Source organism: Micropterus salmoides, unplaced genomic scaffold (assembly GCF_014851395.1).
Source record: "Micropterus salmoides isolate LMB-PRFRI ecotype aquatic unplaced genomic scaffold, ASM1485139v1 Ms_hic_scaffold_12, whole genome shotgun sequence".
Taxonomy (NCBI): domain Eukaryota; kingdom Metazoa; phylum Chordata; class Actinopteri; order Centrarchiformes; family Centrarchidae; genus Micropterus; species Micropterus salmoides.
In genome coordinates this window covers 10,445,520-10,472,314 of record NW_024040263.1, presented here as the reverse complement: position 1 = coordinate 10,472,314, position 26,795 = coordinate 10,445,520, and the positions used below count along the sequence as shown (strand labels likewise).

The 26,795-nt window shown below is 39.1% G+C and overlaps 1 protein-coding gene across 2 annotated transcripts in view; it reads right to left on the bottom strand.

Moving 5' to 3' along the window:
• Window positions 1-5,429, bottom strand: part of rnf24 (ring finger protein 24) — a 34,713-nt gene extending 29,284 nt beyond the window's left edge. The window contains exon 1 of one of the 2 annotated variants that reach the window (XM_038713301.1): window positions 4,857-5,429. The gene's annotated coding sequence lies outside the window, so the exon portion shown is untranslated. The remainder of the gene's footprint in view (window positions 1-4,856) is intronic. The other variant, XM_038713297.1, reaches the window with a different exon arrangement.
• Between the last annotated feature and the right edge of the window lie 21,366 nt (window positions 5,430-26,795).

Sequence of the window (26,795 nt, the reverse complement as noted above, 5' to 3'; positions counted from 1 at the left end):
TTTGTTTGGAGTAACTTTTGTTTGGACAGTTGCCACTGAGCTCCCAGTGTAAGCCTACTTTACTCGTTTAATAAATCTTTGTTGGACTGCAATTCCCCCGCCTCTGTCTGCATTTGGGTCCACTCCTTGACAAGTTAATTTGCATAAACAAATTAGTGACTGACCACCATGTAGAGCATTTTCAATAATTTAATGACTGAAAACAACCCACAAAAATTAAACTATTTTCTCCAACTGGAATTACTATTATAGGCTACTAGTGTTAAGCTATAGTAGCCTGTACTATGATCTGAAATTATAATGAATACACAAAAATTAGCACTAATCAAACCTTAACCAGTGGTGTAGGTTAATATCAGAAAATGGTTTTATTTGTGAAACAGGTGAATCTCAACTAATAAACTATCTGTAGGCAGATTATCCAAATAAAGTGTACCCTGTAAATATATCATTATACTAACATTATACTTTCTATTTATATAATGTTATATATTTATTAATACAATAATTTATACTTTTGCACGTCACGCCCCAAACGCATGCGGTGGGGAGGAAGGAGTGCAATCAAGAGCAGCTATTTACAACATGCTAACCTCGACAACCCAGCTGTATTCTAACGTTAACATATCCTTATTAGCTAGGCTCTTTACACATGCTTGCTTATAACTTATTTGAAAGTTGGTCTCGGACAACATTGTGTTAAGAAAATAGATCTTCTCAGAGTTAACTTGAATGCATTAGGTTTTCTACATACAGGTGGCTCCACTTCAATGTGTGTGAGAGAGAGAGAGAGGGAGCGAGCAAGCGGAGGTGCTGAGTCATCTTCTGACAGTGAGTTAGTTATAATCGCCTTAATATCAGCGCATGAAAAACCAATCACTGATCATCCCTTCAATTGTCGATAAGCGATCCAATCACCAATCGGAACAAGCCTAACTGGGAATGAGGCTATATAATACAAATATCAAATGTAGCAAAAATCGCCAAACCAGATTAAGAGTCAAATGTTATAGGGCTGGGCAGTATATTGGTATAGTGAGGTATACCGATTTAATTTCAAAATAGATATGAAATTAGACAATACTGTTTATACCGACTAGCGCTACCAGGGAAAAAATTATCTACTGCGCATGTGTGGAACGTGTCCGCCAAGGTGACTGCTGAAGGTAGTATCAACAGAAGTAGTCCACGTCCGCATCTGTCTGTGTCCGCGTGCGCTCCCGAGTATAATCAAGGCTTCAAATGTTATTCGTTGGCTAACACGTTGGTTTTGTTTTGATAGGCTACGTCGTCAACACCCCTCCTCAACATGCAGCTCAGCTGCTGCTGTGAACGGAGTCGCAGGTACCACTGCCCGGTACCAGCTCGACTCACCTCGACTCACCTTTTTTTGGTTTTCCATTGTGTAAAAGTTATACTTGTACCTGCTACGAGGTACTTTTTTTCGTATCACCTCCGCCTTATGTAAAGACATTCTGAGTAATGTTGAAACGTTTTAACTTAAATCAAGAGACAGCTGTTTGTGGGTCGCTGGTGTGTGTGTGTCTCATTGAACATTACGTTGTGGCATCTGTGTGTGGCGTCGCTATGACCACCAACTACACTGAGGGGTTCCATCTCTGGGTACTATGTGCAATGGAAAACAGAGGATAGCCAAACAGAGTCGAGTTGGGTGGAGGTGAGTTGAGCTGGTACTGGTAATGGAAAAACGGCATAAGAAGCGGGGAACGCTGACGTGTTTGCAGCAGAAGTACGTTAGGTTTGTGAGTGTGAAGAGAACTGAAGGAAGCAAATTCAATAAGTGAGTGATACTTAAGATGTAGAATGAAGTATAATTAAAACGGTGAAATAAGAAACAAGCCAAGTTACTAAAAATAGTAAACCCCCCCAGCCCGCTTAGCAGAAAATATATATACGATATATATTTTATACCGGAATTCTGCCTAACAGTACCGGGATATGACTTTTTGGCCATATCGCCCCCAGCCCTAAATTGTTAACAGGTTTAGCAATATCGGGTGAGGTAGACCATCCTGTCAGCAATTAGGTGCAACTTTCTCTCTTTGATTTGCTTATTTACGGATCTTCAAAAAAACAAAAACTCGCATGCATGTATTCATTACATCACAATCACACACACAATTTACCAATACATTTAGGGATTTCGATTATAATATTTTTACATTAGGTATGTCAAATAACAGGTAACAAAAACCATCTGTTGTTATCTATACTTTGTAATTACTTGTTATTGTGGAAATAAACCTGGGCCACAGCATCATTTTTTACCTTTAAGTTCAGCTGATTATTAGGGGTGGGGGGAAAAAATCGATACAGCATAGTATCACGCTATTTTCCGTGGCAATATCGCATCGTAACACGGACGTCAAGTTTACTTTTTGGTACTATAATAAAAAAATCAAAGTTTTCCTTTGGGGACACAATTTGAAGGTGATAATATTGTATCGTGGGGCCTCTGGTGATTCCCACCCCTACTGATTATGTGCTCTGCTATGGTTAACCTCTGAAAGTTAGGGTTAGTCTGGCCAACTAACTAACTACACAAAAGGTATTTTAGATTATTATTTTATGACTGATTAATTCTGTGTTACCTAAAACAGAATTATCTTAGGTTCTTTCTCCCTCTGACTAATTCTGCATATTTCACCTTCATTTTATGTGAGCACTGCAGGTACTGAAGGAGAATTCTTGATCACCTACGTCTCAAATGCCGCGACAGTCAAGCGTGTATTTTTTAGGCTTAGAAACATGCATTTAGAATGTGTTGGTATGACTCTACATGTTGAAGGAGACATTAGTCTGCCACAAATCTGGTTTGTAATGTGGTATTTCAGTACAGTATTTAACCTCTGTCATCAATGGGTCAATCATTCCTTCCTACATTCAATGAATGTATCAGTTATGCTCATTCCCTCTTCGCTGGAAAATTACACTACTAGGATTACCACATAGACAGTATGACATTATACTGCCACGGACTCGAAGGCTTTGCATGGGGGTGTTCACAAGGTGTTCACCGTCAAAGTCATCTTAGTATAAGATTTCCTTTTAATCACAGGAGTGTGTTTTTTTATATTTGGTAATATTTGCTGTCAACACACACAGCTGAACCCAATTTTCTCAGACCCTTTACATAAGTAATTTAAATACCAAAGCCTTACTGGTACAGAAGCCCAGTGCTGCACCTACATGATCCCTCAACATGTTCTAATGGTATGCTAATGATGATACTCATTAGTGATACTAATGATGTCATTTCAGTTTACTTTGACAAATGTAAATGTAATCAGCCCTAACCTCTAGAGAAGTCACATTATCGATATGCAAATGCTAAATGATTTACTCATATTGCTAGATAGATGGTCCATGCAATACTAGGCAGATCAACAGCTGTGAAAACAGATCCATGATGCTTCTTTGGCAGCACAAAGTAATAAAAGTGTTCTGAATTACTGTGTATACATGTGTTCCCATATTTATTTCTCCAAAGCACTTCAACTGTGAAGTAATATCACTTAATATGTTTGCAGCCTGCTTTGACAAATTTTTGACTGATGTTTTATTTTATTTTAGGTAGGTGGGTGGAGTGTGGACATGAAGTCCAGCCATATGTATGGGGCAGTCAGTGGTATCACTCTCAGTCAGTGCACAGAAAGTTGAGCTTGAACTTTTGGTGCAAGCCACCACCACATACTAAAGTGCAAGACAACAAACCTCCTTTCAACAAGATCACAGATCATAGATTCACCTCAGAGAGCTTTGCACTCTGTACAAATTGATCCTCAGACCACTACAGGTGCTATTAGCGTGACTGGTTTTGGAAAGGACACTGTACATAGTCTCTGGTTACTTGACAGCTGCTTCCACAGCAAGCAGTCACTGTATGAAAATGATTTCTGCCACCATCAGGACTGCATGGCTTAGAAACAACATTCCTTGCATCTCATGCAGCATATTGGAGATCACAAGCACCTATTTTCTACTCCATATGCCAATTTCTTTACAATCAGTGGATGGTGTAACTCATATATAACTTAAACACAGTCATACTTGCACTGCTGCCATCCATACCCGCTCAGGATTAGCGTGTTTTAACTCAGGCATGTTACAGCCCACACAATGGGACCAGTGTTGACGGAAACACAGAGAAAGCCCTACTCTTTCCCTTCCATGCTTTTTCACAAGGATCATCGATGTCTGGCTAATAGTGCTGCTGTGGGTTCAGGTTTAAATCACGGTGGCTGCTGGATCAGTCACTGTTATTAAAAGCACGGACATGATTATGATGAGCGAGATTATAACGGTGATGGGTCTTTATTGAGCCAGTTGACTTTTTGCTAGTCTATGCGCGGTATGAGAGCTAACTTTAATGATTTGACATAACGTTATCTACATCAAGGTAAGCTGGCATCGGAATGGCTTGTCTAAGCTTAATCAATTCTTGGTGTGGTTATTGCTTAACGTTATCTCGCAGGACGGCAGATAACTGGGCGTGGGCTCGCTAGCTAGCAGCTTTTACGGCTAACCTTAGCTCCTGTGACATAGCGTTACTTAACGTTATCCCAGGGCAGTCTACCGTCTAAATTAACTAAAAAACTGTAAAACAGTGTTAAGTCAGTTAAGAAACATTCGCCCAGCCATTAGAAAACCCCGTGTGACATTATATAATGACTCACAGGCTAAAATAGTTTTAAAAAAAAACATACATCTGACTGGTAACGTTACTGAACTCCAAATATGACTGCATCAATGCAAGTTCTGCCTATTTAACGTAACACTTAGTTAACGGCTACCAGCTAAAGATAAGGGTTTTAAAAAGAAAAGCATCCACTCACCCGCAGTTCCCTCAGCCCGAGGAGCAGCGCTAGCTTTGTTCTTCAGTTATGTTATTTCTTCACACACTCGGGGTGCTTGCAGGTTTTTGAAAAGGCGAGCAGACTGAAAGCGAAGACTGTCCTGGCGACCAAAAAGAAACCCAATACCTTATCTTAACACCAACAAAACTCTGCTGCAGCTGCACGGCGACCGCATCACACAGCCTCCACCCGACTGTGATGTTAACGGTTGTGATGACCGGGAGCCTCGCTGGGTGTGTGAGTTGAGGACAGAGGGCAAAAAAACGGCGAGAAATAAAGAAGGTAGCTAACAGTGGTAGATGAAGGTTTGGATAGGGAGGGGGTGCCTCGAGGGGCTTTCGCGTTGTGATTTCCCCCTCCCAAAAAACGTCGTTGGCAACAGGATTCGTGGTTGGCAATCTGCACGTTTCGCACGTAAACGTTTCCTAGACCACTACCACCAGTAAGTTAGCTAGATCCCACCTCCTCCTTGTCGGCTCAGCACACACGGACCGATGCGGGTAACGCCGCTGGAGGTTTTGAGGACAGTGTGTACGAGAGGGGAGTGATGCTGGCCAGAGAGAGAGAGAGAGAGAGAGAGAGAGAGAGAGGAGGGGGGGGATGCTGGAAATAGTCACGTAGCTGATCGCAAGTGATCCTTAAAAATAATGGTTCCATTTAGAACCATTATTGGTTCTTTAATGGAGATGTTTTATTCCCATTCAACAAAAAAACTGCAAAGGACCATAATTACACTTATGTAGCTAGAGGGTGTTTTGCCGTTTTATTATTCCTGAATATACCCTATGTCTTATTTGGAATAGTAACCTAGTAGTAGAAGGTATTATCTACAACATGTAGGCTACCTAAAGTATTAGGAGCACTCATACAGAGTGGTCTCTTTCAGAGTGGTATATTATTTTATAATTCATGTGTATGCATAATGTTATTGTTGTATCTGGTTGAGGTGGAGCTTTTAACTGTTTTATATGCTGTTGTCTAGGCTAACCGATATCATATTGTATTGAACATGGGTTTTGCTTGTAACAATATGCAAAGTAACTATAGCTGTCATAAATAAATGCAGGCACTGAAATGTTGTGGATGAAAGTAGCATAAAATGGAAGCGCTCAATTAAAGTACCTCAGACTTTAGTACAGTATTGAGTAAATGTACTCACTGTTACTTTCCATTTGCTGAAAAAGAAGGGTTAGCACTTTCAAATGCAACACACTTTAATGATATATATGTGGTAACAAATTATCTAATTAATAGTAAATAAATACTTTTCCAATGCTTTATAGGTCATTGAGTCAATAATAAACACAACTGTTGGGTTGCCAGGTTGTGAATGATTTGTGGCTGGTGTCCATCCTTCTCCAGCATGATGCTTTGTCTTTTTAAATAGCATTTGAATTCACTAGGCTTCTGCAGTGGACAGTGGGAAACTTCTATTTATTAACAACTTACCTACATTTACAATCTTGCAGGCTTGATTGATATTTGCTTCTTAGAAAGCGAGAAGCTAGTAACTCTTTGTAATGAGTTGACATCTGACTTAGGAGAGAGTTATAAACTATTATGAGAAAGGATTGACATGAGAAAGTAGCAATATCTATAAAGCATATGAAAGCAAATGATTATAAACCATTAATAAATCCATTACTTACAAAGCATAAACCCTTTAAAGGGTGCCTTACTAGAAAGTGAAAGTGGTATCAAAAAGGGTTGTGATGATATAGAAAATCCATCCAAGTTTAAAACACCTACACATGGTTTTAAGCTCACAATCACACAAATCACAAGGTCGTTTAAGCTCCAAACACAAAAGGATATAGGTTAATTTCTTTACCACAAGGAACCACAACTGGCTCTAAATTGAACCTTTATTTTTAAGGGTAGCTGGTGCAGAAGCAGCAAACAGTGTTTATTCGTGTCTGCGGCTTATGCTGTTGGTCTTTCTCAATGAAGAGGATGATGGTCATCCTTACCTCTTTTAGTAAGGGGTGGAGAAAGCTGTGAAAGAGAGTCACACATTGTGGTAATAACACAAAATTGCCTCATTAAATGTTTTTGGACGTCAGAGCTATTTTTAGGGCTATTTTTAACATGGATTTTGTCAGTTACTGTAGAGGCAGTGTCAGTTTGTTCTGAAACATGTCATATGTGGGGATGGAACAAAGAAAGCCTATATTACAAAGATAAACAACATATGGTCTAATGTAAAAATTATCTGATCTGAGTTTCAGGTGTTTTTTGGTAGGCAGTTCATTTGTGATTTCCCCACTAAGGAACCAGGGCAGACAGTTTGAAGCTGGACATCGTCCTGAATGAGGGAAGTACAATAACTTTAGAAACTGGGGAGAAATATTGATCTTGTCCCAATATCTTCAAGGTCAGATGACTTAATGACTAAATATCAAAATATTCAGAATGTGTAAATTGCAACAACAAAAAAAAGATATTAGCGTTTTCTAAAATCATAATTCCAAACAAAACCTACTACTTCAACAGTACTTCAGGCACCCATTTTTACTTGTTCATTTATTATCTGTTGTACATTACAGTGTCATGCAGCCTATTTTTTTATAAATATCTCTAATAAAAGTTTTTCAGTTTTATAAGTAGCTAATTGTCACATAGAATGAAGTCTTTTGGAGCAGATGCACTATATTGTGGAATTTTCTCACATTACTCTCAGCTACGAGACTACAATCAGCTCTCAATACTATGCAAAGACGCATATATCAGCCAAGATTTTGCCCCTTTTTGCTGGTGAGGTATGAAAAAGTACCCAATTTGTTGCTAGATTGGACTTGTCCAGTGAGTCCAAACATAAATACTGTGGAATAATCTAAATTGCCCATGTAGACTCTTACATGTGCAGTATCACAGATAACCACTAACAGACTGAGAGATGCAAGCTCACCTTTTTCAACAGAGAACAGCACTTATCTGGACCCACACATCACTCTCTAGAAGCAGAATTCCAGCAAAACTGTGCTCGTCTAACAGACATATCTTATCAATAATTCTTAAAGATTTTAACATGAGAGAAGCCTAACTAGACCTAATTACTCTGAATTATATTAGCACTGTATTAGCACTGTTGGAGGAACCCTTGTTATCTGGAGTGGCCATTCATGGGAAATTTTGATAAATTTCTGTAGCATGATAATCAGACTGAATTACGGAAGTGTGGAACCAGGCTAGAATTTCTATACTTCCTTCCCGATCAATTTCACTTGTCTTTTACACCCTCACTGTATCTCTCACATGAAATGCTGGGGTTACAACACATTACTGGTAACCTAACACTTGCTAAAGCTCACTGCCAATCCCCAACATACACACACACACGTTTCAGCACTTCCTCCTAAGAAATATGAATACCGTATCCAGGAAGCCACACTTTGGCCACCCAGCCCGGCACTTCATTTCCTTTGAGACTAGTGGAGGAACATGACCCTTCCCCGATGCACATCGCTATGAGCGCATGTCAATGAGGTGCAAATGACAGGGCTGCATTGTGAGATGGGCACAGAGTGGGAGTGCCATGTGACACTCCTGAATGGGCTGCCGGGGGTTGTCCGGGGGGAAGGATGGCATCATCCACAAAGGCCTATTGAAGGATTGCAGACTAGGTACAAGACTGGCACTGGTCCTCCTTCCCTTCTATGGGATGGCAGGAGGAGGCTGCTGCTTGGTACCAACTGAATAAATGGATTATTCCACAAGAATTGGAGAAAGGAGGTGTATTACCACCATGTTACACTTCCTTCAGTCTGTCGATGACCATTATGTCCACTTCTTCACATACTATACTGTCTTTTGTGATTTACCACTCTGTCTTGTTCGTACAGCCGTAGCTGTTGTGTTTTCAGCTTAATCAAAACATAATAAAATGGCACAAAATGAGACTTGTGGAAACATGATTACATCATTTTTTACCCTGCCATGGGTCAAAGAAACAACTGTTCTTTCTCGGACAAAAACTGTAATTTAATTCAGTTACAAAAAGTAATGGATAGTTGCTTAATCAGAAGAACTGATGGCTAAATAACTAACAACTTACAATAGTTTTCCCTCACTGGGACCAAACATATTCCATAAAGTATAAAGAATAGTTTTGTTAACAGTCACAGTTCTTTGAAGAACAATATTAGATTACCAAAAACATGTGCTATCAGTTCAAAATAATGAATTGCATGACTATGAATGGTGCCAGACCCATGCTGGCTATTAAGTCCAGTTGGGTCCAGAATTTTAAACAAAATGTTGTTACTTACAAAGTTGTGTGGACGGAAATGTCTTGTTGATGTCAGAGGTCAGAGGAGAATGGGCCAACTGGTTCAAGATGACAGAGAGGCAACAGCAACTAAAAAAAACCCGTTGTTACAACAAAGGTATGCAGAATACCATCTCTCAACGCACAACATGTTGAACCTTGAAGCAGATGGGCTACAGCAGCAGAAGACCACACTGGAAACAGGAAACTGAAGCTACAGTTTGCACAGGTTCACCAAAATTGGACAATATATACAGTAATTGGAAAAATGTTGCCTGGTGTGATGAGTCTCAATTTTAGCTGAGACATTCAGAGGGTAGGGTCAGAATTTCACTTACAACTTGAAAGCATAGATCCATCCTGCCTTGTATCAATGGTTCAGGCTGGGGGTGGTGGTTTTAATGGTGTGGGGGATAGTTTCTTGTCACACTTTGGGCCACTTGTACCAGTTGAGCATCATTTAAATGCAACAGCCATGTCAGATAGCTCAAATAATCTCAAACTGGTTTCTTGAACATGACAGTGAGTTCACTGTACTCCAATGGCCTCCAATGGTCACCAAATCTCGGAACAGGAGATTTGCATCGTGGATGTGCAGCCGACAAATCTGCAGCAACCGCGTGATGCTATCATGTCAATATGGACCAAAGTCCCTGAGGAATGTTTCCAACACCTTGTTGAAAGTATGCCACAAAGAATTAAGGCAGTTCTGAAGGCAAAAGGGGGTCCAATCCGGTATTAGCAAGGTGTACCTAATAAAGAGGGCTGTGAGTGTATATAGACACACATGTATAGATACAGACACATAATATAAACATATTCAGTGACATCCTCTTGTTTTTCAGGTGTAAATATGCTGGAGGCCTACAGTATGTTTGTATTAACTAAGCTGTTGGCTTCACAGAACAAACTGTCAAACTTAAAATTGTTCACTTTGTTTCAATTCAGATGTTAAGAATATTTCACAGACCTACTGTGCTGTTTGTCCACAGCGTGTGTGGGGTGTTCAGGAGACAGACACATTAAGTGAAAATGTGAAATGTTTGGCAGGTGCATTTGTGCAAAGACACATCATTGCACTAAAATCAATATGCTACCCTCTGGTGGTGATCATAGAGCATTACATGTTCAGATAATTTGCTTTAAGTCTATGTATAAAATATACACACAATATAGTCAGTTGATATGATACAGGTAAGGCCTGATTAATAGGCAGGAATGACATAAGGCCTAATTAGGTGACTCTGTCTCAGTTGTGTGCAGGGAGGACTGTGATATTTTAAAAAGTTTTATTTTTTGTGGTATATTTCCCACCATATGTGACTTAAAGAGCTGAAAAAAGCTATCAAAATGTAATGCATAAAATATTTCTATAAAAGCACTTATATATACATATACTATACTCCTGGCTGTTTCTATGAATGTCATGGTTGATAGAGGAAATTAGAACAATTATCTGATTTCTTTGCGACTGAATTTGTTGGTTAATGTCCATAATGATCTAATGGTATATGCTGTTTTTGTGTCTGCTTTTATATATGCACACTGCTTTGTTTGCCTTGTGTCACTTTTGTGACTGTGATGGTGCCTCCCCTTCCTTGTACAAACAATAAGTTATTGTACACTTTGTACACCTTTTTATACTGTTTGTATGTTTGTTATGTATTTGTATAATTGTCTATTTAATAAAAGTAGACTGTAGAAGAAAATTTGTGTGGATCAAGTCTTGTGAGCTAAGATGCATGATATTAAGCTACATTACACTGCAGGCCTTAATGCTCAGTTCTGATTTATTGATTTTTTTTTTTGATTGACTGTTCAATTTAAATGTGGCCCATATCAGAGCCCTTTAAAGGGTTCTGGCCCATATTAGACATCAGAAGTGAATAATACCACGTCACACGCAGAACGTTGTCCTACGGAAGTAAACATGGAGGCCAGCGAGGCCAGCGAGGCCAGTGTCTACGGTTTTATTTTAAGTTGATTTCAGGTGGAAGAGAGGGAATTCATGAGCAAATGATAATGAGGAAGAGGAGAAAGAGAGTATTTTTTGGGAAGCAAGTCATTTTCTTCTATTTCCGAATTATGATGACAGTATGTCCAGATTTTAAATTAACCGTCCTGTACCTGATTTGGACCACATATGTAAGTGGCCCAAATCTGAACTGGAAAAGATCAGATTCCACGTAACTTGGGCTGTTCACACTGTCTATTAGATCTGAGTCACATAGGAGCAAAAAATTTAGGTAACTTTTGCCTGCAATCTGAACTTTTTGTCCTGCTTTGGCTGAGGAGTCACGGTGGCCTGTAGAGGGCAGAGTGGTGCTTTTTTTAGGCTACTGTGGAGTCTTTGGAAAAAGTGAGATCTACTCTAGAGAATTTACTGTATTACAGATGTCGTGATTATGTCCCAGCAAGTTAATAGTTGTTTGACACTAAAATGATATGTCAATTTTATTGAGTATGTAGCAATTAAATAACATACAGGTTTAATTTCTATAAAATATAATTTCCTTTTCAGGTGAAAATTTCCTTTACATTACCCTGCAGATATAGTGATGAATTGAGGTTGAATTTCCTTTCATACATTGTGTATCACTGAAACGCCTGTGTTGTGATAACAGAGCATTACTCTAGTTCAGGCAGTACTGCAGTCATGTTTACATCACCTGATCGGTTATCAGCTTTTTCATTCCTGCTTTACTATTAGTGACATCTAGTGGAAACAAATTAATTCTCTTGAGCCAACAGCTATTTCTGACTATCTTAGCAAGAATAACTGAACAGAGGGCAGTGAATAACTCTGGTAGAATCAGAAGAGTGAGTTTATTGAGCGTTTTTCCAGATGTATTACAGTGACATTAATGTACATACAACACGTCATCAACTGCTTTAGCTGTATTTTCTTATTTTATCTGAGTTTTTAAAGATATGTTAAGCCACTGTTTCTAATCATTTTAACAACGATGTTGTATTTATTAATGAACTTTAACAAAGAGTCAACATTCTTTCCACTACAGTTCAACTCCTGCAGCTGTAGTTACAGATCAGCCACAGTTTGTTCAATGTTTACAAACCTGCCAGCTTGGACTGGAAATTAAAGGAACATCTTCCATGCATGTGAGAGAGTCAGCATCTCCTGCAGTCTGTCTGACATTTAGAATCAGCAAGGTTGTGCGGCTGCTGTGTATGTTTTGTAACAGGAGAGAACCACGGTCACATAACTCCTCCAGCTCTCCCACTGAGACACACATAACATTCCCCTGGGATGAGGCGGCGTATCCAGTGACAAACACAGGCGAGATGGAAGAAGAGTGTGTTTGCTGACCTCACATGGAGCAAAGCATGGAGGAGTGTTGCCACAAGCAATGCACTGCAGTAACTAACTAACTATAGTTTGCCAAAAGGATAATTCTTTGCAAAACAATGCTACATTTATTTTAGGAGCCACACTCCTGTCTTTGCAATTTGCTGATTTGTAAAGGACAGTTTATTAAAATTCCTAATTCTGCGCAATGGGATTCCTCTAGAAACATTTTTCATTTGTAATCTTCTGAAACAATATTAGTTTTTAAATGGTCACCTCAGACTTAAAGCCTGAATCAATATTTTTATATTAAAATTAGATCCGATGACCATGTGTAATATAAGGGACTGATTGATGAACCCAAAGAGAATTATCACTTGACTCCAGTTCCCATCTGCCCTTCAGAGCATTTTAGCACACGCCTATTGTTTTGGTTTTGCTTTACTGTTTTGGTTTGCTCTCATCAGCAAAGTTTTTTGTCGGAGCAGGCAGCTGTTTTCAACAACAAAAAAACACTCTGGTAAACCCCACTGCACACAACCTGCCCAGCAGCAAACGCCCCCCAAACAGAGCTAAAATAGTTATTAATGCACCTTTTAAGTTGGTTTGCCAACCGCCAGCTAAACTCTAAAAGAAGAAGAAGAAGAATAGTTATTAAAACATTAATAAATATTGGACTTACATTCATGACTCCAAACAAATCTGAATGAATGTATCTGCTGGATGAGTAAATAAGCTACTGTTAACTAACATGTTTGCCATATCAACTTTGTAAGGTAATAGTAAATATGTGTTTGGCTGGCAGCTTGTTCTGCTACCCCCAAGAAGGCAAAAATGGGATCATAAGTACGTTTTACTGGCCTCTGCTCTGAAACATCCTGCTTCACCAAATCTTTTGTCTGTGTAAATACAGAGAATTTACTGTATTACACATGTCATGATTATGGGGCAGGGGTTGCAAATTAGTTATGGCTAGAAACCTGTATGCATGGCATCTACTATGTATTCTTTATAAAGCAATGTTCTATGCATTTGTCCCTGTCAAATAAACATTAAATAAATAATGTTACAGCAAATTTATAGTTGATGGTTCTAAAATGATATTTTAATTTTACTGGGTAAGTAGCAAATAAATAAAGTATAGGTTTAATTTCTTAAATTATTTCCTTTTCAGGTAAAATTTTCCTTTACCTTACCCTACAGATAGAGTGATGAACTGAGGTTGAATTTCCTGTCATACATTGTGTCATACATCCTGTTTCACCAAATCTCTTGTCTGTGTAAATACTGTTACTAAAAGTTCAGAGGTGTTGTCTCTCATCCCTTTCCTGGACTTCTAAAATTACCTCCACATGTGCACTGGTCCGGTCAGTGGGTTATCTCTCACCTCCCTCTCACCTTCCTGTCCTCACTGTCGGACCACCGGATGAGACACAGCAAAGACAGTCTGAACAATAACATAATTACCATACGTCATGTTTTTGTTCTTCAGGCCAAAGATAAGGCAGGGAGCTATATATATTAACCTGCCCCTCCCTCTTCAATTCCATCTTTGTCTGCTTCCGCCCTCCTAAAATCTCGACATTCATCTTACTGCCTCTTTTTCCTTTGCTGTATCTATTTGAAGTCCTAACTCGTCACACTTTCCTCAGTTAGTTGAGGAAATGAATTAGTGGATGAGACTGAAAGGAAGATATGGAAGAGTTTGTGGCCACATGCTCCCAAGCAGACTTAAATCACAGCAATCATCAGACATTTAAGAGACTACAGTTACAGTTAAATTTCTGTATATGAAACCAAGGAGAAGTCACATTTCTCACATTGCTGGGTTTTTTGTTTTTTTTTTGATATCTTGTATTTGAAAATCAATTACATGATTTTTTTTTTTTTTCAAATGGATTACGACCTTACTCCCTTTAAGACTCCTTTGTGGAGTCATGCTGTTACCATGATGTTGCTGGTCATCGTGTGGAGACTCCAGGAAGTCAATGCACCCAGCCAAGAAATAGTCTGGCACATAACCCGTCCATGTCATTTTGACACTTTGATTTTTGTATGGATCAAACAAACACAATATAATGTGTTAATTAGGGAGCAGAATCAGGCTTACCAGTGTTTGTGCTAAGCTAAGCTAAGCTAACTGACCACTGTGTTTACTGTACAGAGATGATGACTGCGGTATCAATCTTCTGATCTAACTCTCAACAATAAAGTGAAGGAGCAACTTCCTTTAAAGAGGTGGTATTATGCTTTTTGGCTTTTTCCCTCTCGTTTATTGAGTAATATATCTTTTTGTGCATGTAAAAGGTTTGCAAAGTGAAAAAGCCCAAAGTCCAGCCCAAAGGGAGTTCCCATCTCCCACAGAAAGCACTGCTCTGAACTGCTTGAAAACAGCTTGTGTGTAGTCCAGCCCTTCACTTCCTTTACTTGTGATGTCACAATGAAAACGCGTCATAAAGCTTGCCAAGCGGCTAGCGGGGGTCAGACACGCCCTCAAACCAAGCTAGTCTGAGCAGAGGCCCTTTGGCTCGCCTTTGTTTGGTTTTTCCATTGTAGAAATATTGCACCTGTTCTTTTTTTCATATCACCTCCATCAAGGTTCCAAGCGAGCTGAGGGATATTAAAATGTAACGTGAAAACACGACAGACTGCTGATTGGTCAGAGAGAATATTCATTATTCACTGCATCATCATTGCGTGAGCCAGACAGAGGCCAGAAAGTTTTATATTTTACAGTTTTTGTATGGAATTTCATCACTAAATCCACTTCTGGCAAGTTTTGACATGAAATCAGCTCTGTAGATTTCGAATATTGACAGTTTTATGAGAAGTGATGGTGGAATGAAAATGTGCGTGAATATTTCCGGAGTTGAGGAGCTCTGCAAGTGGCTGCGGGGGAAGCCTGAGCCGCAACAACGGCAGAGGAAAACACAGCTGGAAGGTTTTCATACCGCTTATCTGCCTTTACATTCTGAGTAATATTGAAACGTTTTAACCGTAGACTGTATATATTTTAAAAGCTGTGTGGATCGCTGGTGTGTGTGTCGCATTGAACATTACGTCGCAGCAGTTGTGTGTGGCGTTGCTGTGACTACAAGCTACATACTATCTCTGGGTACTATCTGCAATGGAATACGGAGCAGGGCCGAGTAGAGTCGAGTCTATCGATTTGCGCTTTGGTAGCATTTTCGGAAAGGCAGCAGAGATCGTCAGAACACCGGCAACAGTTCAACGTTCCTAGTCCTAATGGTAAAATGTGGAACAACGATGTCCTGTGGTTGTGGAGTAACTTACACCATCTGCTAGGTTACGGTAGCAGTCTGAAGTGGCTTTGATTTGGATCACAATACCTTCTTTTTCTTAGGACCCGCCCTTCTCTGCTTCTGATTGGCTAGTAGTCCTTACCTGGGAACTGCGCATGTGCAACTCCCAACAAGTAAGATGCATCCCTCTGTAGCTCAAGAGCGGAGCGTACAACACATAGGGCGAAAAGAGGAGCTGCAGCAATGTGCAGTATGAGAAAAATATGGTGTTTTTTGAAAATTAAACCATGTAAACCTGTTCTGGTATAAGCCCTAATTAAGATTTTGAACCTGAAAATGAGCATTATACCACCTCTTTAAAGCTTGGCCTTATTTTTTCTCTAATTTGTGAATACATGTGTTTTTCTTTCACTTGAAGAAAAAACAAAAATTTAAGCCTGTAACAGTTTCAAGGTAGTCAGGAGCTCTTTGTTAATTTGGTAAGTTAATTTGGTCGCATGAAACGTTTATGTAGAAGAGGAAGTGCAGAAAGCACACCTCGAGCAATGCCATACATACATATACATGAAACAACAAACATTATGCTCATTGCTGTAAGTTAACATTTTGTTGACTTGGATAAAAATCCAAAAATAATTGGAATGGACCACAGAATTAATTATGCTGAGCAAAACAAACATCCAGACAAACAGATAGCCTAACCACTTTTACACAGACAATGTGAGCAACTTTGAGTCATGGCAATGTATTGGATTGTAAAAATACAAAATAGCATGACAAGTGCAAAAAAGTATCACAGAGAGGTCAGAAAGTTGCTGATACTTGTAAGTTTAATGTTAAATTATGATAAACCATAGTTAAACAAGGTTACATTGAGCTTCATAGTTTACTGCTGCTGCAATGACTTCACAATTATGTCATCAATACATTTCTATGTTTTCTTTTTTAGTTCTGTTTTCATCTACATAGAAAACAGGACAAAGGAACTTGAGAAATTTCTTCTATGTTTATACACTACTCTACTCATTTACTCATCCTTAAAGCAACATTATGCAATAATTGGTATATTTTGCGATTTGATGCCCACAGTTTAAAGGTTCAGTGTGTAAGTTTTAGTGACATCTAGTGGTGAGGGTTGCAAATTGTAACCATCAGCTCTTGGTGTATTCATGTGCTACTTGTATGGTCCCATTCCCGAAGTTGTGAAGTCGTTCTTCGGACTTCAGTGTGTGTTCATGTGCTTAGGTTGGAATGTGGAATCAAAATGGACGCTACTACAAAAATGTGTTGATTAGCATTGTAAGAGCATAAAAACAACACACAGACATTTAGTTCACTCTACAAACCTTTATAACTAACCGTTATAACCATATTACAAATTATGTTTGCAATATATGTATATTAGGGTGCCACTCAATGTAATTGCCAATTCTTTTTTTCAACATTTTCCAGGCACCACCCCCTCATTCTGTTCCTTTTATGATGCATAGTAACTGTGAGAAGTTTCATTCAGATATATTAATATTTACTGGTAGCTCAATGGGCTCAATGTTTTTATATTTACTTTCATTGCGATAAAATGTTATTTAATTCAAAATTTCTCTACCAAAGTAAATTAATCCTTGAGTAAGTATTGTTATAATTTTTTATATCATTTAACTGTTCTTTTCATATTCTGATTTGTGTTATTATTTGGTTTAAATACGATGTAATCAGAATAATATTTTTGGGTTTGCACTATTGCAGCCGTAGTCAGTAGTATCGTTAACTCTGTGCAGGGTTGCGAAAGGGCTGGAGCCAATCCCAGCTGTCATTGGTGAACCCTGGACAGGTTGCCCGTTCATCACAGGGCTAACTCATAGAGACAAACAAGTCATACACACGTTTGCACCTAAGGGCAAAGAGTCACCAATTAACCTATGCATGTCTTTGGACAGTGGGAGGAAGCAGGAGAACATGAAGAGAACCCACACAGACACTGGGAGAACATGCAAACTCCACAAAGAAAGGTCTGGGCCTCGATCCACAGAACCTCTTGCTGTGAGGTGACAGTGCTAACCACTGCACCAGCATGTTGCATCTGTGTGTCATGTTAATCTTAATTATTCTCATTTTTAGCACCACCTACCAGTTATTTTCTGATAGAGTAAAGAAGTACACTTCAAGAGAGGTCACTTAACAAGAGCTTCTTCTGCAGCTGTTGCTTCTATTTGTTGGAGCGCAGTGTGGATGTACACATTTAGTCTCTCAGAGCTTTCCACCGGGCTCAGTGATCTACAGTCTGAACATTTTCCGGTTTCGCCAACCAATTCTGAATGAACTGTCACATATGGTAAATGGGCTGTATTTTGTATAGCACCTTTCTAGTCTTTTCGACCACTCAAAGTGCTTTACACTACATCACATTCACCCACCTATGAGCAGAGACCCAACTGCTCATCAGAAACAGAACTCATTCACACACTGATGGCACAGCCACCAGGAGCAATTTCGGGTTCCCAACCTTCCTTTAAGGGGACGACCAATCTACCCTGAGTCAAAGCCGCCCACTTATGCCACTTCAACACTTCCATAATTAAGGTCTATCTGAAAGTCTATCTGGTTTACATGTGCATGTGTTTCGTCGACTTCATAGAAATCTGCAGCTACTCTGTGAGCTGGAGAGCTAGCCTACAACAAAACACATGTAGCTGTTTTTTAAGCTGCAATACAGTCATTCTCTGGAATATTTAAGTGTTTATTATTAACTTATGAAGTAACTGTTAGCAGCTATGTGTCTTCTTTTTGAGGAGTTTTACATTATTCTAACTTGTGATATTAAAGTTAATATTACATGATAAAATCCGAAAATGTTGAATATTGTAAAACTTTGTGAGTGTTGAGGTACCAGTAAAAATTATTAGAAAACATTCAAATTTTGTCAACTCAGTTTTTGTCACATTATTAACACATTTGGGGGATGGGAAGATGAAAATTAGAAACTTTAATTTTGAGTGGCACCCTAATGTATATGCAATACAGGTGCTGGTCATATAATTAGAATATCATCAAAAATTTGATTTATTTCAGTAATTCCATTCAAAAAGTGAAACTTGGATATTATATTCATTCATTACACACAGACTGATATATTTCAATTGTTTATTTCATTTAATTGTGATGATTAAAACTGACAACTAATGAAAATCCCAAATTCAGTATCTCCGAAAATTTGAATATTACTTAAGACCAATACAAAAAAAGGATTTTTAGGAATGTTGGCCAACTGAAAAGTATGAACATGAAAAGTATGAGCATATACAGCACTCAATACTTAGTTTGGGCTCTTTTTGCCTGAATTACTGCAGCAATGCGGCGTGGCATGGAGTCGATCAGTCTGTGGCACTGCTCAGGTGTTATGAGAGCCCAGGTTGCTCTGATAGTGGCCTTCAGCTCTTCTACATTGTTGGGTCTGGCGTATCGCATCTTCCTCTTCACAATAACCCATAGATTTTCTATAGGGTTAAGGTCAGGCGAGTTTGCTGGCCAATTAAGAATAGGGATACCATGGTCATTAAACCAGGTACTGGTAGCTTTGGCACTGTGTGCAGGTGCCAAGTCCTGTTGGAAAATGAAATCTGCATCTCCATAAAGTTGGTCAGCAGCAGGAAGCATGAAGTGCTCTAAAACTTCCTGGTAGACGGCTGCGTTGACCTTGGACCTCAGAAAACACAGTGGACCAACACCAGCAGATGACATGGCACCCAAACCATCACTGACTGTGGAAACTTTATACTGGACTTCAAGCAACGTGGATTCTGTGCCTCTCCTCTCTTCCTCCAGACTCGAGGACCTTGATTTCCAAAGGAAATGCAAAATTTACTGTCATCAGAGAACATAACTTTGGACCACTCAGCAGCAGTCCAGTCCTTTTTGTCTTTAGCCCAGGCGAGACGGTTCTGACGCTGTCTTGTTCAAGAGTGGCTTGACACAAGGAATGCGACAGCTGAAACCCATGTCTTGCATACGTCTGTGTGTGGTGGTTCTTGGAGCACTGACTCCAGCTGCAGTCCACTCTTTGTGAATCTCCCCCACATTTTTGAATGGGTTTTGTTTCACAATCCTCTCCAGGGTGCGGTTATCCTTATTGCTTGTACACTTTTTTCTACCACATCTTTTCCTTCCCTTCGCCTCTCTATTAATGTGCTTGGACACAGAGCTCTGTGAACAGCCAGCCTCTTTAGCAATGACCTTTTGTGTCTTGCACTCCTTGTGCAAGCTGTCAATGGACAGCTGTCAAGTCAGCAGTCTTCCCCATGATTGTGTAGCCTACAGAACTAGAATAAGAGACCATTTCGCAGGTGTTTTGAGTTAATTAGCTGATTAGAGTGTGGCACCAGGTGTCTTCAATATTGAACCTTTTCACAATATTCTAATTTTCTGAGATACTGATTTTGGGGTTTTCATTAGTTGTCAGTTATAATCATCAAAATTAAAAAGAATGAACACTTGAAATATATCAGTCTGTGTGGAATGAATGTATACATTATACAAGTTTCACTTTTTTAATGGAATTACTGAAATAAATCAACTTTTTGATGATATTCTAATTATATGACCAGCACCTGTATGTGATTTGCACAAATCAACATTCTGTATCCTTCTTTATGTCCCATGTAAATTTTATTGCTCTTCTTGAAATAAAGGTTTAAGGAGTAAAAAAAGATTCTGATTATTCCGACACCACATGAGTGCATCACTCACCCCTCCCTTTCCAAGCGCAGGAGAAGCTATGATGGCCAACACACTAAATAATCTATGTGGGCCTCCACTTGTCCAAATTTCTCTTCTTTTGACTACGACTACTACTACTAACGTTACTTCTTCTTCGTACATATTCAACATAGTGACAAAAAGGTGCTCTGTACAGTAGTTTGTCCATTTTTGCTACTGAAGAAACATCATGACGCCGCAACATGGCGACGTCCATGTAAGGGGACCCGCAGTGTATGTAGATAGAAATGGCTCATTCTAAAGTAATAAAAACATAACGGTTATGTATGGTCTTTATACAAAACTGAAAACTTTGCTAAAACAGCCCAACATTAAGCAACTGCAACACATGACACAGCAAGCCAGCTAATAAGTTTATCCATTCAGCGCTTTTAGCTCACTTCAATGAGTAAAAGCCAGTCCGATATTTACTCTTGTCCAGTCTCTTGCTTGGTCATGCTCTCTTTTTTTCTTCTTTGCTTCCTCAACAACATCTTCTTAGGTCTCTTTGCAGCCTCTGCCATGATATCCATACTGAGAATACAGAGTTAGCTAGCTTGCTGAAGAGTCTTGTTGGTATGTGATATGGTGCCATAGGAATTCCAGTGCTACATAATGTAAAACCAGGTGCTCCAGGCCCTGCGTGGCAACTACAGAGACACCCTATTACAAGTCAGAGTACCATCTAAATGATTACATAATTATTATATAATTTCATGCCGAATTAAAGGTTGATAAATTAACACTCTCAGTTTAATTAGAGAGAGAGAGGAGCACTGGGACATCCTGTTTTTTTCTTTGGAAATGAAAACCTGAAATTGTAATTACTCATTTCTTTTCTACACTGCTCAGCCACGCCTCTACAAGTATCACTGTGTTACTCACGCCAGCTCCTTTCACTAAAACCACAGAGGAGATTTATGTGGGTGCTGTGTGTACGTTTATAATCCCCTAGATTGTAAGCCTTGTTAAATACTTTGAGAAGGTGCAGTAATGTCTCTAAAACCTTAGTAGTACTGCAATGCTGTATTTTAGAATTTTATTTTTATTTCTGATTATTTCTGATAATATGAGGATTTTGCACTGCTTGTTTTTGTCTTACTGTACATTGATTTTGGGAAAGCAGAGGTCTGTAAATCAAATTTTGTAAGAACATCAAGGTGTGGCCAAAATATTTCTTCATACAGGTAATATTGTTCCAGTCAATGTTTGAATTAGCTAAGTGGTATAGTGGGAAAGTCTTATCGGAGAACTAAACAATCTCCTGCACTTGTCTTCTGCTTTTCTCCCCGACATTTTCAATAACTCTATGTTTATTAATTAAAAAACACAGCTTCAATAATTTTAATGTTGCACAGTAGCAGCACAATTAATTCAATTGTGTACTACTAACCACAAGTCGTTTGATCTTCATATGAACATGTTTTTGCCTTATTTACAAAAAAAACAGCATATAAATTTGGAGGAGAATGTTTTATATTACTGTATACACATCGTTACCACTGCACAGCCTTGCGTACGGAAAGCTGCTTTGTCCTTTGGGTAATTCTGTAAGAAAGGCAGCCTACTTGTTAAAATGTGAGATCGAGAGAGACTTTAGACTGGAGGGAGTGCAGGAGGAGGAGGGCAGCATCAGTTTCAGTGAGGAGGGAAGGATTCTGCCAAAACACTTTGTGACAGGGCTCCTTGTTACACTATAACAACAGAAAACTGAGACCTCTGGCCAAGACCTGTTGCGCAACCGGTGGTGTGATAGTGTACACAAAAGGGAGGGAAATAGAGTAAGGGGCAGTAGAGATTAAGGAGAGACGAAAATTATGTACAAAGAGCATATAATTAATTAGCAGCTACATTTTTATGATGACAATGTATGTGTAATGTGAAAACAGTGTGACAGTGTAAAAGGGGTTGCTCGGGGTGATGACCCTTCAGAGAATTATCCCCTTGAATCTGATTTACGAGAGCTTCGAATTTCAGTTCATTGTTTAGCAGTCTGGCCCACAACTTTACTGTTTTGGTTCCCTCTCACAGCTCTTATAACATTGTTTTCTGACACATCAGGCAGCTGTTTTCATCTCTAATAACCCCATTACCTGCTCAGCACCAAACGGTAGACAGACACAGTTAGCAACTAGCTAGTGAACATAGTGGCAGCTAAACAGCCAGATATTCCCCCCAGGAGCTGGTAGAGACCAAAACAAAGCTAAAATGTAGTGATTACTGGCCTGATAATTTATTAATAGGTTCAAACTGCTAGATGTATAAATAAGCAACTGTTTGCTTACAAGTTTGTCTTTATCATCAATTTAAAAGGTGAAATGTCAATGTAGTGTTCACACTTTGTTTTCGCTGCCCAATAGAGGCAAAAAAAATCAGTTTTTGCAGGTTTAACTGTATTTTTTCTGGGGTTACAGTTTACGATAAAAAAGCCCTGTTCACAACCAGCACATCCTCTGTGTAGGCCTACAATATCCCCACTGTGTGGAAGCTGGTCCTGGATGCTATCAGGATTTAGGCAAACGTTATCAGCTATGTCGCTGTGTCCTGTTCTTCATTGGATTTTGGGAATTTGAGCAACCCTAGCGAACATTAACCGTGATATTGTTATGTTTAATGAACACATCATATAGTCCATCCAAATACAAGTTAACTGGGAAAATAAAAAATGTAGCTGGAGACTGAACCAACTCATGACATTAATATTAGCCTACTTAGCTAGCTAGCTACAGCTGATATGGGGCAGGACTGAGCAACGCAATTAGACTTACATTAACGACCTCAAGATTTCTAAAATCCTGCAGCTGAATCCGTGAAGCTCTGTAGTGGATGTTCTTTCCCTCTCTCAGAGGACTTTGAAGTCTGACCAAAGTAGGCCTATGTTACGCTATAACATAAAAACCTGCCATTAATGAGTGCACTGGTTCTTGGTTCTTTGCACCCCCCTCACTGCTTCATGGTGGTGTTGGAGGTAATGAGTCACTCCGTAGTGTTCATGCAGGTTGCTGGTTGCTGGGGAATGGCTCAGGATCATGAAAGGCAGTTGTAGCTAGCTGACTGACTCCCCTCTTCTCTGAGTTCCTGTGCATGCTTCAACTGTCGCATCAATGAAAAGCCACTTTCTTTCCGCCTTTCTGGTGCGTGGCTGTGCAGGAGAGCGAAAGGGAGGTGGGAAAACCATGGACAATACAGTAACCCAGCGCTGGCCAGACTCACAATGTGAGGTCTCTGTGCTCTGGTGGACCAACAAACAGAGAGGCCTTTCTCATGATCCAACTGCTTCACCAATCCCATGCCAGCATTCCTCTGCACTTTAATTATGCAGAAAACACATGCATATTCACGTGCTAATCACATCATCTCGCCTGGGACACCGTGTAAAGTAATTTTGAAATTGAAGGGAACATGTGACCTAAGTGGACCAATACATAGAAAATATGCAAAAAGACTCTTTTGATTGCATAATCCTGTCAATAAAAGACTAAGGCTGTTTATTAAACCAGTGTTAACCTATCTTGTGGGGAACCGCAGGGTGTCCTGCTGTGTCCTTACAATTTTAGCTTCAATAAGCACAGTATGTCTCCATCCCATGTCAAAACATACATCCATCATCAGCCACTTATCCTGTGTACAGTCTGTCTTTTCCATCTTGTCTCAAGGTCTTTTTATGTCATATGTAAAGCACTTTAAATTGCTTCGTTGCTGAAAGGTACTATACAAATAAACTTGCCTTGGCTTGACTGACAAAGCTACAGCATACCAATGAATGTATAATGTGTATAATAATAAAAACTACACCATGAAATACTTTATTGATATAAGTGTTTTTAAGTACAGAGTGTTCTTCCACATAGTTGTGCACAGATTAATGAGGTATTTGTACAAGATACTATAATTTCAGTATAATTACGTTTCTCCATGAAGATAAACCTACTCAGAAGCCTCCAAACTATTTCTTCACTGACAAAGCAAATCTAAACACTAACATGGCCCAAACTATATTTGAATTCCGCTGTGGAAAATAAATATTGTTTAAAAATGAGTCAAACTTTGGATTACACATCTGGAGTTTGAGTGCTAATATGAAAAGACGCCTACTTGAGAAGGTAAAATACATTAAACTGCGATCAATGAAGGTGGTGGAAAAGTCACAAGTGAGGATCTTCTATTTACAAGTTGGCAACTTGCACAAAATCAATAATGTACTGATCAAAAATAATTATCGCTCTGTCCGTCAGAAGCCTCCTGTCCCTTCTGGCTGAAAAATAGTTCATTTTCTAGCAGGCCAATGATGTAATGATGAAATAGGTTGCGTATTCAATTTATGCTGAGTCATTTGCTACTGCATCTTGCAGAGCTTGACTTATATGTAATTCTGGTGGGAAATACATCATCACTGTATTTTATTTTCATTTATCTCAAACTTTTGCTTAAAACAGTTGCTTATATACACATCCAGCAGTTATGAAGCAACATTTTCATTTATTTAGAATTGGATCTCTGGTCACCTGATAAATGTAAGTCCAATATTCACTCTCCTGTTCACTCTGTTTTTGTTCTCTACTCTCTCCCGAGGTAAATATCTGGATTTATAGCTGCTAAATGCTCCACCATGTTCACCAGCTATTGGCCAAATGTGTCTATCTGCGTTTTGGTGCAAGGCAGATAGGTTCAGTGGGTGTTTAGTGCATTTTCTCTGACAACAGCCACCTGCTGTGGCTAAAACAACTGTGAAGGAGGAGGAAACGGTGTGAGAGTTGTGGGCCAAACAGCTAAAACAATGAGCCAAAAGTCCCACTAAAGCTCTATAAAAGCTGTTGGGAGCTGCAGAGTCAGGTGATCATTCTCTGTAGGTTCCTCTTTCACATCGTCACATTGTCATTTGACACATTGTTGTGACAAAAATAGAAATTATAGCCACTTTAACTTTTTGCCTAAAACAGTCAAATTTAAAGATATTGAATATTGAGAAACAAACCCGGGGACAAGCACTCATTGTCCTCAGTGGCTTTACTTGATGGCCAGTGCTATTCTACCTTAATATGGTGTAAAAGCAGTAAGAATATGACATCTCCAAACAAACAGATTTGGTCATAAAGCTACATCACTGGTGTAAAACAGAAATTTATTTTCATATTGCAACACTGTTATTGTGTATTATGGTTTGTGTACATATCTTTAGTTTTCCATAGAAGTGTGTGTTATTTTCTGCTGATTATTCAAATGATTGTCTGACTAACTTCCTTCTTTTAACAAAGGACAGACAGGAAGGAAGGCAACCTGCAAGACGAACTTTAGTAATCATTGGCCTGTTCACACACAAATGCTGATGACATCTGAGAGGTGCACCGCTCCACTGAATCATCTATATGACTTTCTGTTAGTTTACGAGTTTGGACCTTTTTATACAGTCTATGGTTTGGACCAGTAGTCAAAATAGCTGGGGATGGCCTTTTGGAGAAGTTAAAGGATCAACCCACCAAAACAAACAGTGCCTGCTTCCCGGGGATTTCCTGCTGAAATCCACCATCATCAATTTAGAACACTGTCTTGTCATTGAGAAGATACTATACACCTTATTTTTCGTCCAAACACTATCTGAACAATTCTGACTGTGTTGCTAATTGACATAGTTTATTTTAATAGTTTGTTTTTGTGTGGTAGCAGGATGGAGGTGGGGTTGAGGTCGGGTGTGCTCATTTCCTTGTTCCTTATTATTTTGGCAACTTAGTTGATGATGCATTTTATGGCGTAAATATTGTACATTTGCCTCTAACTTTTACTTGAGAACACGAACTTGAGAAAAAATTAAAGACTATTCATTTACACCCTAAATAAATTCTCTTTTTTGCTGCATGAATAATGGGAATGAACAAAAAATCTCTCACTTGACTTTGTTTCATGTGTCTCTTAAGTATATTATCCTATTGATATGTTGTTTACCTTTAGTGACAGCCTTCAGTGCCGCCCCTGGCTTTGACTGCGCCCCTGGTGGTCCCCATGGAGCATCAGAATCGCAAGGACACACACACACACACACACACACACACATACACACACAGGGTGTAGATCAATATCTTATAGCATAATAACAGCTGATCATTTATTTGCTATTATGTGTTATGAATGACAGTATGCAAAGTACAAAGTTAAATATTTTTAAGATTATATGGATTTATATGACAATGACGCTGTTAAAAAACAGTGTGTTTAAATTATAAAATACATAATGTTTTGTCATTTTTTTTAGGTACAGTGTGTGTGTGTGTGTGTGTGTGTGTGTGTGTGTGTGTTACGTAGCTCTATGACAGCAGGCTTACTCAGTGGAGGGC